Source organism: Aegilops tauschii, chromosome 4 (genome assembly GCF_002575655.3).
Source record: "Aegilops tauschii subsp. strangulata cultivar AL8/78 chromosome 4, Aet v6.0, whole genome shotgun sequence".
NCBI classification, from domain to species: Eukaryota; Viridiplantae; Streptophyta; class Magnoliopsida; order Poales; family Poaceae; genus Aegilops; species Aegilops tauschii.
In genome coordinates, this window is record NC_053038.3 from 523,821,017 (window position 1) to 523,835,750 (window position 14,734).

Consider the following 14,734-nt stretch of genomic DNA (forward strand, 5'->3'; position numbering starts at 1 on the left):
CCCGGCAAGTACTTCCCCACCGAGCTCCCCAGAGCCGCTGGCGGAGATGTTGCCGTGGATGCCGATCCTGCCGCGGGGCAGCCGACTGCGGGTGGGCCTCAGGCCATGGCCGTAGAGACAGCTGCTCCCACGGCAGAAGAGATGCCTTTGGTCCTTGCCGTCGAGCCACAGGCTCCAGCATGGGCACATTACACCGTCTGATTCCTTCAAGTAGGAGAGCTTCCTGAGGAGCAGGAAGAGGCAGAAAAAGTAGCCCGCCGGTCTGCTCTGTACCAATTCGTTGACAACGTCTTGTACAGAAAAAGGCCGAATGGGGTGAAATTGAAATGCATCTCCCGGGAGGAAGGACTAGAGCTGTTGGCACAGATACATGGAGGCATATGTGGCTCCCACATAGGGTCGAGGGCCCTTGCTGGCAAGGCTTTCCGGCAAGGTTTCTTCTGGCCCATTGCCCTCCAGGATGCGACGGCACTAGTAACCAAGTGCGAAGCATGCCAGTTCCATCCGAAGAAGCTTCATCAACCAGCCCAAACCCTTCAAACCATCCCTCTCTCCTGGCCCTTCTCGGTCAGGCGGCTCGACATATTGGGCCCTTTCCCTCGTGCCGTCGGAGGCTTTGAATACTTGTACGTTGCAATCGACAAGTTCACAAAGTGGCCAGAAGTGGAAGCGGTGAGGAAGGTGACAGCGCAGTCAGCCATCAAGTTCTTCAAAGGGCTAGTTTGCCGCTTTGGTGTACCCAACAGGGTCACCACCGATAACGGCACATAGTTCACAAGCCACGCATTCATGCAGTACATTGAGGATCTCGGCAGCAAGGTCTGTTTTGCTTCCGTGGCACACCCACGGAGCAACAACCAAGCGGAGAGAGCAAATGCCGAAGTTCTGCGAGGCTTAAGAATGAAGACTTTCGACAGGCTGCGCAAGAGTGGAAGGCGCTGGATTGATGAGTTGCCGGCTGTTCTTTGGTCGATCAGAACGACGCCAAATCGAGCCACCGGCCAGACACCCTTTGCCCTGGCCTACAGGGCAGAAGCAGTTCTCCCCACGGAACTCATATACGGGTCACCTCGAGTGCTCGCTTATGATGAGCTTGAGCAAGAGCAATTGCAGCAAGATGACGCAACGTTCCTTGAGGAAGATCGTCTCCGGGCGGCTGTGAGAGCAGCACGCTACCAGCAAGCCTTCTGTCGCTACCATAGCCGCAAGGTTCATGCCCGGAGCCTTGAGGAAGGCGACCTTGTTCTTCGGCACGTTCAGTCGGCCAAGAATTCCAACAAGTTGACGCCAAAGTGGGAAGGTGTAACGCCCCGAGACCGACGCTTCAGAAGCTTCAATGTTCTTCGTTGTCGTCGTGTGTTTTATTTTGTTTGTTGCATTTCATCATGGCATCATCCGCATTGCATCGGCACTCGTTGTCGTCATTGTTTTTAAAACTCGCATCTGCTCGTAGTTGCCGCGTCCCCCCTTGCCTTCGTTGACCATTCCGAGACCAACCAGATTTTGTTTCCCTCTTGCCTGGCTTCCTAACCTCTCTGCACATCCCGCAAATCCCTCGCGCGCGTCCGAAAACCTTGCCCGAACCCGACCCGGAGTATCGTTACCGTTGGGTCCGGATCATCCCCAAACATCTATAAAACATCTCTGTTTCTTATTTAGACCCTCCTAGCCTATTTTATCTCGATCGTCCGATTACGATCGGAGGGATTCGGTAGCCCCTACCTAATCCCTACTTGCTATTTAAACAGATAACCCTAGCCTGGCCTCCCGTCCCATCCATGTTTTCCCATCGCGCCGCCGCCGGCCCACCTGGTCTCCTCCTCGTCTTCCCCACCGAGCCAACCACCATCCATCTCAGATTCATCTCCCTCCAACCGCAGCCTCCGACCACCTCCCACGATCTCCGCGCCACCAAAAATCCCAGTCGATCCCGAGCAGGAGAGGACTCCAACGCCCCCTTTGCTTCGTCCCGCGCGCACGCCCAACGGGAGAGGACCTCCTCCACGCCGTGCTCCTCACCGACGCCCGCGCCCGCAACCAGGCACCCGAGGCCGAGCCTCCTGCCTCGTCCGCGCAACCCCGCCGGCGACCACCAGGACCCCGTCGCCCTCTCCTTCACTTTCTTCTCCCTGCCTCCCTTTTTCCTACTGCCTTCTCCTCCCGTTTGCCTCTCTCTCACGATCTCCCGCTCTCTCCCTGCTTGCTCTCACAGGACGCCGCGCCAGTGCCATGGAACTCGAAGTCTGCCGCCGGTCAGGTTCCTCGCCGACAACCGCGACCTCCCCCTCGGATCCGTCGGCTTCGTCCCGTTCTGGGTCTTCCCCGCCTCAAGCTGCGTCGCCCTCGCCGGAGAACGCGCCAGGTCCACCGCCGTCGTCCTGCTTCACGAGGACAAGGACGAGCCCCTGCCTCCTCGCCCGCTTCGTCCAGCCGCGTTGACCAGCTCGCCAAGTCCCTGCACGCGCCCCTGCCTCGCGTTGACCGCGCCCCTCGTCGTCGTCCTGCGCCTGCCACCCTGCTTCGCTCGCACGGGCCAGCCTCGCCAGCAGCCGGCCTGCTGCTATCGTCTCCACCGACTGAGCCTTGGCCCATGGTGAGCACTCCAGTGCCCCCCTCTGTGCAGCCTGCCAATGTTTCGGCCCGTAACGAGTTTCGGCCCGAGTCACTGTTTTTCCCGCGAACGAATTTGTAAATAATTTATATATGAAAAATGCTTAGAATTTCATCTAGTTTCATAATATGCTGCTCTCATCCTTGTTTAAAATGTTTAAGTTGCTGTTTACATTTATTTTGCATAAATGCCATGCTAAATGATTTATTTCATAACTAAATAACCGTAGCTCCAAATTTAATAAACTTTATATGTAAATGGGGTAAAAAAATGCATAGATTAACATGTTGCACTTTATTTTCCTGTTTAACAACAATAAAATATGCTTTAGGACAGAACAGTACCAAATCTAAAATATGCATATGAGGATTTTCCGGAATTATTATTTGGTGTTCCGGCCTCATTTAAACTTGCCTAAATACTTAGTTTACTTATGCTTCACCTCTTGCCATGTTAATCAACATTTAACATTGTTGGGTACATAAATGAGAGCGAACTAAATAACTTGAATGTGGTGTTTCGTCAATATGCAACTTGTTACATATTGAGCTCCACTTAATTTGTAGTATTGTTTGTGCACTTTGCCATGCCATGCCTCATTAAACCGGACATGCATCATACTTGTTTGTGCATCATGCCATGTGTATGTGGTGGTTGTTTACTATGTTGTTTGTTTCTTTCCGGGTTGCTTTTCTCGTTAGCTTCGGTTTCGTTCCAGAGTTGTGAGGATTCGTTCGACTACATCCGTTTGTCTTCTTCATGGTCTCGTTCTTCGGGATTTCAGGCAAGATGACCATACCCTCGAAAACACTTCTATCTTTGCTTGCTAGTTGTTCGCTCTATTGCTGTGCCGCGCTACCTACCACTTGCTATATCATGCCTCCCATATTGTCATGTCAAGCCTCTAACCATCCTTTCCGAGCAAACCATTGTTTGGCTATGTTTCCGCTTTTGCTCAGCCCCTCTTATAGCGTTGTTAGTTGCAGGTGAAGATGAAGTTGGTTCCATGTTGGAACGTGTTTATGTTGGGATATCACAATATCTCTTATCTTAATTAATGCATCTATATACTTGGTAAAGGTGGAAGGCTCGGCCTTATGCCTGGTGTTTTGTTCCGCTCTTGCCGCCCTAGTTTCCGTCATACCGGTGTTATGTTCCTTGATTTTGCGTTCCTTACGCGGTTGGGTGTTATGGGAACCCCTTGACAGTTCGCTCTGAATAAAACTCCTCCAGCAAGGCCCAACCTTGGTTTTAACATTTGCCACCTAAGCCTTTTTCCCTTGGGTTCTGCAGACTCAAGGGTCATCTTTATTTTAACCCCCCCGGGCTAGTGCTCCTCCGAGTGTTGGTCCAAACTAGAGCCCTTTGCAGCGCCACTTCGGGGAAACTTGAGGCCTGGTTTTAGTTGTACGGATTGCTCATCTGGTGTGCCTTGAGAACGAGATATGTGCAGCTCCTATCGGGATTTGTCGGCACATTCGGGTGGTCTTGCTGGTCTTGTTTTACCATTGTCGAAATGTCTTGTAACCGGGATTCCGAGTCTGATCGGGTCTTCCCGGGAGAAGGAATATCCTTCGTTGACCGTGAGAGCTTGTGATGGGCTAAGTTGGGACACCCCTGCAGGGTATAAACTTTCGAAAGCCGTGCCCGCGGTTATGTGGCAGATGGGAATTTGTTAATGTCCGGTTGTAGATAACTTGACACTTGACTTAATTAAAATGCATCAACCGCGTTTGTAGCCGTGATAGTCTCTTTTCGGCGGAGTCCGGGAAGTGAACACGGTTCCTGGGTTATGTTTGAACGTAAGTAGTTTTAGGATCACTTCTTGATCACTTCTAGCTTCTCGACCGTTGCGTTGCTTCTCTTCTCGCTCTCATTTGCGTATGTTAGCCACCATATATGCTTAGTGCTTGCTGCAGCTCCACCTCACTACCCTTTCCTACCCATTAGCCTAAATAGTCTTGATCTCGCGGGTGTGAGATTGCTGAGTCCTCGTGGCTCACAGATACTTCCAAACAATTGCAGGTGCTGATGATACCAGTGCAGATGACGCAACCGAGCTCAAGTGGGAGCTCGATGAAGATCTTGTTTGTTGTGTTGTTTCGTTTCCTATTAATCAGTAGTGGAGCCCAGTTGGGACGATCGGGGATCTAGCATTTGGGGTTGTCTTCTTTTATTTTGGTTCCGTAGTCGGACCTTGATTGTACTCCGAATGATGTATGTTTAATTTATGTATTGTGTGAAGTGGCGATTGTAAGCCAACTCTTTATCCCATTCTTGTTCATTACATGGGATTGTGTGAAGATGACCCTTCTTGCGACAAAACCACCATGCGGTTATGCCTCCAAGTCGTGCCTCGACACGTGGGAGATATAGCCGCATCGTGGGCGTTACAGAAGGCCCTTATCGGGTAACACGAGTCACCAGGCCCGGCGCAGTCCGCCTGGAGACCGAATATGCCATTCCAGTGAGCAACTCCTGGAATATCGAGCTGAAGGAAATATGCCCTAGAGGCAATAATAAAGTATTATTTATTTCCTTGTATCATGATAAATGTTTATTATTCATGCTAGAATTGTATTAACCGGAAACATACATGTGTGAATATATAGACAAACAGAGTGTCACTAGTATGCCTCTACTTGACTAGCTCGTTAATCAAAGATGGTTATGTTTCCTAGCCATAGACATAAGTTGTCATTTGATTAACGAGATCACCTCATTAGGAGAATGACGTGATTGACTTGACCCATTCCATTAGCTTAGCACTCGATTGTTTAGTATGTTGCTATTGCTTTCTTCATGACTTATGCATGTTCCTATGACTATGAGATTACGCAACTCCCGTTTACCGGAGGAACGCTTTGTGTGCTACCAAACGTCACAACGTAAATGGGTGATTATAAAGGTGCTCTACAGGTGTCTCCAAAGGTACTTGTTGGGTTGGCGTATTTCGAGATTAGGATTTGTCACTCCAATTGTCGGAGAGGTATCTCTGGGCCCACTCGGTAATGCACATCACTATAAGCCTTGCAAGCATTGTGAATAATGAGTTAGTTGCGGGATGATGTATTACGGAACGAGTAAAGAGACTTGCCGGTAACGAGATTGAACTAGGTATCGAGATACCGACGATCGAATCAAGGGCAAGTAACATACCAATGACAAAGGGAACAACGTATGTTGTTATGCGGTCTGACCGATAAAGATCTTCGTAGAATATGTGGTAGCCAATATGGGCATCCAGGTCCCGCTATTGGTTATTGACCGGAGACGTGTCTCGGTCATGTCTACATAGTTCTCGAACCCGTAGGGTCCGTACGCTTAAAGTTACGATGACAGTTTTATTATGAGTTTATGTATGTTGATGTACCGAAGGAGTTCGGAGTCCCGGATGAGATCGGGGACATGACGAGGAGTCTCGAAATGGTCGAGACGTAAAGATCGATATATTGGACGACTATATTCGGACTTCGGAAAGGTTTCGAGTGATTCGGGTATTTTTCGGAGTACCGGAGAGTTACGGGAATACGTACTGGGCCTTATTGGGCCATACGGGAAAGAAGAAAAAGGGCCTCAAGGGTGGCCGCACCCCTCCCCTTGGTCTGGTCCGAATTGGACTAGGGAAGGGGGGCGCCCCCTTCCTTCCTTCTCTTTTTCCCTTCCTCTTTTCCTATTCCATATGGGAGGTGGAATCCTACTAGGACTAGGGAGTCCTAGTAGGACTCCACACTTGGTGCGCCCCCTCCTAGGGCCGGCCTCCTCCTCCCTTGCTCCTTTATAGACGGGGGCAAGGGGCACCCCAGAGACACAACAATTGATCCTTAGATCTCTTAGCCATGTGTGGTGCCCCCCTCCACCATATTACACCTCGATAATACCGTTGCAGAGCTTAGGCGAAGCCCTGCGTCGGTGGAACATCATCATCGTCACCACGCCGTCGTGCTGACGAAACTCTCCCTCAACACTCGGCTGGATCGGAGTTCGAGGGACGTCATCGAGCTGAACGTGTGTAGAACTCGGAGGTGCCGTACGTTCAGTACTTGATCGGTCGGATCGTGAAGACGTACGACTACATCAACCGCGTTGTGATAACGCTTCCGCTGTCGGTCTACGAGGGTACGTGGACAACACTCTCCCCTCTCGTTGATATGCATCACCATGATCTTGCGTGTGCGTAGGAAATTTTTTGAAATTACTACGTTCCCCAACAGTAGCATCCGAGCCTGGTTTTATGCGTTGATGCTATGCACGAGTAGAACACAAGTGAGTTGTGGGCGATATAAGTCATACTGCTTACCAGCATGTCATACTTTGGTTCAGCGGTATTGTGAGATGAAGCGGCCCGGACCGACATTACGCGTACGCTTACGCGAGACTGGTTTCACCGTTTGGAGCACTCGTTGCTTAAAGGTGACTGGCGGGTGTCTGTCTCTCTCACTTTAGTTGAACCGAGTGTGGCTACGCCCGGTCCTTGCGAAGGTTAAAACAGCACCAACTTGACAAACTATCGTTGTGGTTTTGATGTGTAGGTAAGAACGGTTCTTGCTAAGCCCGTAGCAGCCACGTAAAACTTGCAACAACAAAGTAGAGGACGTCTAACTTGTTTTTGCAGGGCATGTTGTGATGTGATATGGTCAAGACATGATGTGATATAATGTGTTGTATGAGATGATCATGTTTTGTAACCGAGTTATCGGCAACTGGCAGGAGCCATATGGTTGTCGCTTTATTGTATGAGATGCAATCGCCATGTAATAGTTTTACTTTATCACTAAACGGTAGCGATAGTCGTAAAAGCAATAAGTTGGCGAGACGACAACGATGCTACGATGGAGATCAAGGTGTCGCGCCAGTGATGATGGTGATCATGACGGTGCTTCGGAGATGGAGATCACGAGCACGGTGCTTCGGAGATGGAGATCACAAGCACAAGATGATGATGGCCATATCATATCACTTATATTGATTGCATGTGATGTTAATCCTTTATGCATCTTATCTTGCTTTGATTGACAGTAGCATTATAAGATGATCTCTCACTAAAATTTCAAGATAAAAGTGTTCTCCCTGAGTATGCACCGTTGCAAAAGTTCTTCGTGCTGAGACACCACGTGTTAATCGGGTGTGATAGGCTCTACGTTCAAATACAACGGGTGCAAAACAGTTGCACACGCGGAATACTCAGGTTAAACTTGACGAGCCTAGCATATACAGATATGGCCTCGGAACACAGAGACCGAAAGGTCGAGCGTGAATCATATAGTAGATATGATCAACATAGTGATGTTCACCATTGAAACTACTCCATCTCACGTGTTAATCGGACATGGTTTAGTTGCTTTGGATCACGTAATCACTTAGATGATTAGAGAGATGTCTATCTAAGTGGGAGTTCTTAAGTAATATGATTAATTGAACTTAAATTTATCATGAACTTAGTCCTGATAGTATTTTGCAAATTATGTTGTAGATCAATAGCTCGCGTTGTTGCTTCCCTGTGTTTATTTTTTGTTCCTAGAGAAAAATTATGTTGAAAGATGTTAGTAGCAAAGATGCGGATTGGATCTGTGATCTAAGGATTATCCTCATTGCTGCACAGAAAAATTATGCCCTTGATGCACCGCTAGGTGACAGACCTATTGCAGGAGCAGATGCAGACGTTATGAACGTTTGGCTAGCTCAATATGATGACTACTTGATAGTTTAGTGCACCATGCTTAATGGCTTAGAATCGGGACTTCAAAGACGTTTTGAACGTCATGGACCATATGAGATGTTCCAGGAGTTGAAGTTAATATTTCAAGCAAATACCCGAGTTGAGAGATATTAAATCTCCAACAAGTTCTATATCAAAAAGATGGAGGAGAATCGCTCAACTAGTGAGCATGTGCTCAGATTGTCTGGGTACTACAATCGCTTGAATCAAGTGGGAGTTTTTCTTCCAGATAAAATAGTGATTGACAGAATTCTCTAGTCACCATCACCAAGTTAGTAGAACTTCGTGATGAACTATAATATGCAAGGGATGACGAAAGTAATTCCCGAGCTCTTCGTGATGCTGAAATCGACGAAGGTAGAAATCAAGAAAAACATCAAGTGTTGATGGTTAACAAGACAACTAGTTTCAAGAAAAGGGCAAAGGGAAGAAGGGGAACTTCAAAAAGAATGGCAAGCAAGTTGCTACTCAAGTGAAGAAGCCCAAGACTGTACCTAAGCCTGAGACTAAGTGCTTCTACTGCAAAGGGACTGGTCACTGGAGGCGGAACTGCCCCAAGTATTTGGTGGATAAGAAGGATGGCAAAGTGAACAAAGGTATATTGGATATACATGTTATTGATGTGTACTTACTAATGTTTATAGCAACCCCTCAGTATTTGATACCGGTTCAGTTGCTAAAGAGTAGTAACTCGAAAACGGGAGTTGCAGAATAAACAGAGACTAGTAAAAGGCAAGGTGACGATGTGTGTTGGAAGTAGTTCCAAGATTGATATGATCATCATCGCACACTCCCTATACTTTCGGGATTAGTGTTGAAACTAAATAAGTGTTATTTGGTGTTTGCGTTGAGCATGAATATGATTTGATCATGTTTATTGCAATACGGTTATTCATTTAAGTTAGAGAACAATTGTTGTTCAGTTTACATGAATAAAAACCTTTTATGGTCATACACACCAACAAAAATGGTTTGTTGGATCTCGATCGTAGTGATACACATATTCATAATAATGAAGCCAAAAGATGCAAAGTTAATAATGATAGTGCAACTTATTTGTGGCACTGCCGTTTAGGTCATATTGGTGTAAAGCGCATGAAGAAACTCCATACTGATGGGATTTTGGAATCACTTGATTATGAATCACTTGATGCTTGCGAACCGTGCCTCATGGGCAAGATGACTAAAACGCCGTTCTCCGAAACTATGGAGAGAGCAACAGATTTGTTGGAAATCATACATACAGATGTATGTGGTCCGATGAATATTAAGGCTCGTAGCAGGTATCATTATTTTCTGACCTTCACAGATGATTTGAGCAGATATGGGTATATCTGCTTGATGAAACATAAGTCTGAAACATTTGAAAAGTTCAAAGAATTTCAGAGTGAAGTGGAAAATCATCGTGACAAGAAAATAAAGTTTCTATGATCTGATCGTAGAGAAGAGTATTTGAGTTACGAGTTTGGCCTTCAGTTAAAACAATGTGAAATAGTTTCACTACTCATGCCACCTCGAACACCATGGTGTAATGGTGTGTCCGAACGTCGTAATCGTACTTTATTAGATATGGTGCGATATATGATGTATCTTACCGATCTACCACTATCGTTTTGGGGTTATGCATTAAAGACAGCTGCATTCACGTTAAATAGGGCACCATCAAAATCCGTTGAGACGACGCCTTATGAACTGAGGTTTAGCAAGAAACCAAAGTTGTCGTTTCTTAAAAGTTTGGGGTTGCGATGCTTATGTGAAAATGTTTCGTCCTGATAAGCTCAAACCCAAATCGGGAAATGTGTCTTCATAGGATACCCAAAGGAGACAGTTGGGTACACCTTCTATCACAGATCTGAAGGCAAGACATTCGTTGCTAAGAATGGATCCTTTCTAGAGAAGGAGTTTCTCTCGAAAGAAGTGAGTGGGAGGAAAGTAGAACTTGATGAGGTAACTGTACCTACTCTCTTATTGGAAAGTAGTTCATCACAGAAATCTGTTTCTGCGACATCTACACCAAGTAGTGAGGAAGTTAATGATAATGATCATGAAACTTCAGATCAAGTTATTACTGAACTTCGTAGGTCAACTAGATCAAGATCCGCACCAGAGTGGTACGGTAATCCTGTTCTGGAGGTTATGTTAGTAGACCATGACGAACCTACGAACTATGAAGAAGCGATGGTGAGCCCAGATTCCGCAAAATGGCTTGAGGCCATGAAATCTGAGATGAGATCCATGTATGAGAACAAAGTGTGGACTTTGGTTGACTTGCCCGATGATCGGCAAGCAATTGAGAATAAATGGATCTTCAAGAGGAAGACGGACGTTGATAGTAGTGTTACTATCTACAAAGCTAGAATTGTCGAAAAAAGGTTTTCGACAAGTTCAAAGTGTTGACTACGATGAGAGTTTCTCACTCGTATCTGTGGTTAAGTCTGTCCGAATCATGTTAGCAATTGTCGCATTTTATGAAATATGGCAAATGGATAAACAAAACTGCATTCCTTAATGGATTTATTAAAGAAGAGTTGTATATGATGCAACCAGAAGGTTTTGTCAATCCTAAAGGTGCTAACAAAATATGCAAGCTCCAGCGATCCATCTATGGACTGGTGCAAGCATCTCGGAGTTGGAATATACACTTTGATAAGTTGATCAAAGAATATAGTGTTATACAGACTTGCGGTGAAGCCTGTATTTACAAGAAAGTGAGTGGGAGCACTACAACATTTCTGATAAGTATATGTGAATGACATATTGTTGATCGGAAATAATGTAGAATTACTCTGCAAAGCATAAAGGAGTGTTTGAAAGAAGTTTTTCAAAGATAGACCTCGGTAAAGCTGCTTACATATTGAGCATCAAGATCTATAGAGATAGATCAAGACGCTTGATAAGTTTTTTTCAATGAGTACATACCTTAACAAGATTTTGAAGTAGTTCAAAATAGAACAGTCAAAGAAAGAGTTCTTGCCTGTGTTACAAGGTGTGAAATTGAGTAAGACTCAAAGCCCGACCACGGCAGAAGATAGAAAGAGAATGAAAGTCATTCCCTATGCCTTGGCCATAGGTTCTATAAAGTATGCCATGCTGTGTACCAGATCTATTGTATACCCTACACTGATTTTGGCAAGGGAGTACAATAGTGATCTAGGAGTAGATCACTGGACAGTGGTCAAAATTATCCTTAGTGGAATAAGGAAATGTTTCTCGATTATGGAAGTGACAAAAGGTTCGTCGTAAAGGGTTACGTCGATGCAAGTTTTGACACTAAATCTAGATGACTCTAAGTCTCGGTCTAGATACATATTTAAAGTGGGAGCAATTAGCTAGAGTAGCTCCGTGCAGAGCATTGTAGACATAGATATTTGCAAAATACTTACGGATCTGAATGTGACAGACCCGTTGACTAAAATTATCTCACAATCAAAACATGATCACACCTTAGTACTCTGTGGGTGTTAATCACATAGCGATGTGAACTAGATTATTGACTCTAGTAAACCCTTTGAGAGTTGGTCACATAGAGATGTGAACTATGGGTGTTAATCACATGGTGATGTGAATTATTGATGTTAAATCACATGGCGATGTGAACTAGTTTATTGACTCTAGTGCAAGTGGGAGACTGAAGGAAATATGCCCTAGAGGCAATAATAAAGTATTATTTATTTCCTTGTATCATGATAAATGTTTATTATTCATGCTAGAATTGTATTAACCGGAAACATAATACATGTGTGAATATATAGACAAACAGAGTGTCACTAGTATGCCTCTACTTGACTAGCTCGTTAATCAAAGATGGTTATGTTTCCTAGCCATAGACATAAGTTGTCATTTGATTAACGAGATCACCTCATTAGGAGAATGACGTGATTGACTTGACCCATTCCATTAGCTTAGCACTCGATCGTTTAGTATGTTGCTATTGCTTTCTTCATGACTTATACATGTTCCTCTGACTATGAGATTATGCAACTCCCGTTTACCGGAGGAACACTTTGTGTGCTACCAAACGTCACAACGTAAATGGGTGATTATAAAGGTGCTCTACAGGTGTCTCCAAAGGTACTTGTTGGGTTGGCGTATTTCGAGATTAGGATTTGTCACTCCAATTGTCGGAGAGGTATCTCTGGGCCCACTCGGTAATGCACATCACTATAAGCCTTGCAAGCATTGTGACTAATGAGTTAGTTGCGGGATGATGTATTACGGAACGAGTAAAGAGACTTGCCGGTAATGAGATTGAACTAGGTATCGAGATACCGACGATCGAATCTCGGGCAAGTAACATACCGATGACAAAGGGAACAACGTATGTTGTTATGCGGTCTGACCGATAAAGATCTTCGTAGAATATGTGGGAGCCAATATGGGCATCCAGGTCCCGGTATTGGTTATTGACCGGAGACGTGTCTCGGTCATGTCTACATAGTTCTCGAACCCGTAGGGTCCGCACGCTTAAAGTTACGATGACAGTTTTATTATGAGTTTATGTATGTTGATGTACCGAAGGAGTTCGGAGTCCCGGATGAGATCGGGGACATGACGAGGAGTCTCGAAATGGTCGAGACGTAAAGATCGATATATTGGACGACTATATTCGGACTTCGGAAAGGTTTCGAGTGATTCGGGTATTTTTCGAAGTACTGGAGAGTTACGGGAATACGTATTGGGCCTTATTGGGCCATACGGGAAAGAAGAAAAAGGGCCTCAAGGGTGGCCGCACCCCTCCCCTTGGTCTGGTCCGAATTGGACTAGGGAAGGGGGGCGCCCCCTTCCTTCCTTCTCTTTTTCCCTTCCTCTTTTCCTATTCCATATGGGAGGTGGAATCCTACTAGGACTAGGGAGTCCTAGTAGGACTCCACACTTGGTGCGCCCCCTCCTAGGGCCGGCCTCCTCCTCCCTTGCTCCTTTATATACAGGGGCAGGGGGCACCCCAGAGACACAACAATTCATCCTTGAGATCTCTTAGCCGTGTGCGGTGCCCCCCTCCACCATATTACACCTTGATAATACCGTTGCAGAGCTTAGGCGAAGCCCTGCGTCGGTGGAACATCATCATCGTCACCACGCCGTCGTGCTGACGAAACTCTCCCTCAACACTCAGCTGGATCGGAGTTCGAGGGACGTCATCGAGCTGAACGTGTGTAGAACTCGGAGGTGCCGTACGTTCGGTACTTGATCGGTCGGATCGTGAAGACGTACGACTACATCAACCGCGTTGTGATAACGCTTCCGCTGTCGGTCTACGAGGGTACGTGGACAACACTCTCCCCTCTCGTTGCTATGCATCACCATGATCTTGCGTGTGCGTAGGAAATTTTTTGAAGTTACTACGTTCCCCAACACGAGCATCTTCGCAACTTTTACCCATAGGGCGCAGCTGCCGGGCCTCCCGGCAAGCCACCTTTTGTACAAGCCTTGCCGGCAAGGCATGTAACCCTTTGTACAAAGCCAGGCGCAGACCTTGAGCATAAATAAATGAAGCGCTGGCGCCCTAAGTTATAGCATGCATGCTAGGTTGAGTCTCTTCCTCGGTTAGGGTTGACAGTGCTTAGTGGCGGCTAACCACTAGCTTAGAGGTCGAGTGCACTTCTGCCGAGCTACTTGGAAGAAGGGGAATGGACCGGCGCCCTGACCCCGGCAAACCAAAGTTGCCGGGGGCTGCAAGTACAAGGATCCAACCACGGCAAGCCAAGATTGCCGGGGGTTGCAAATCCAGATAAGTCTTTTGTCCTCTATCATGCATTTCAGTATGGAACTGGGATATATGAAACCTCGTTTTATTTCTAGACCACCATGCTCCCTTTTTTCTTTACCCAAGGATTATCTCCTGGGTTCGGATTTGGTTGTAGTCGCGGCAGCCAGGAAATAGAACAAGGAGCCTAAGCCCGCTTCATCCCTGCCTCCGCCAAGGGCGCGAGAATGGTCGAGCGAAGTGGAGGGACGGCAAGGCCTGTTGCCGGGCGAAAAACGTTTATCTTAAATAATAACAAGGATTCGCTCCTTGTCGCGGGTTTCACCCATGAACGAAAAACCCGGCAAACATCCCTTTTTCATTAAAAACATCCCATACAGGTATAGTTCATACGGAATGAAAAACATGAGCAAGGGGATTACAAGCTTTAAATTCTACTAATGCCCGCAGGCTTACAAGTTGAAAAAAGATAAGGTGCCCGTAATCCCTTTCTTGTCCCTCTCCTCAGGAGGCAGGTCAAGGAAGCGAAAAGAGGCAAAAGGGGCGCCTCGGCGAGCTACGAGCGACAGAAAGCACCAAGAGAACGTCCCGTTGGCCGTCCAAAGGCTGGCCGGTGATGACGGCGCCGGAGGAAGAGCTGGAAGACGAGGCGGCAGGACGTCAATACGCGACGAAGGCGTCGGTGCCCGCGTACTCCGAC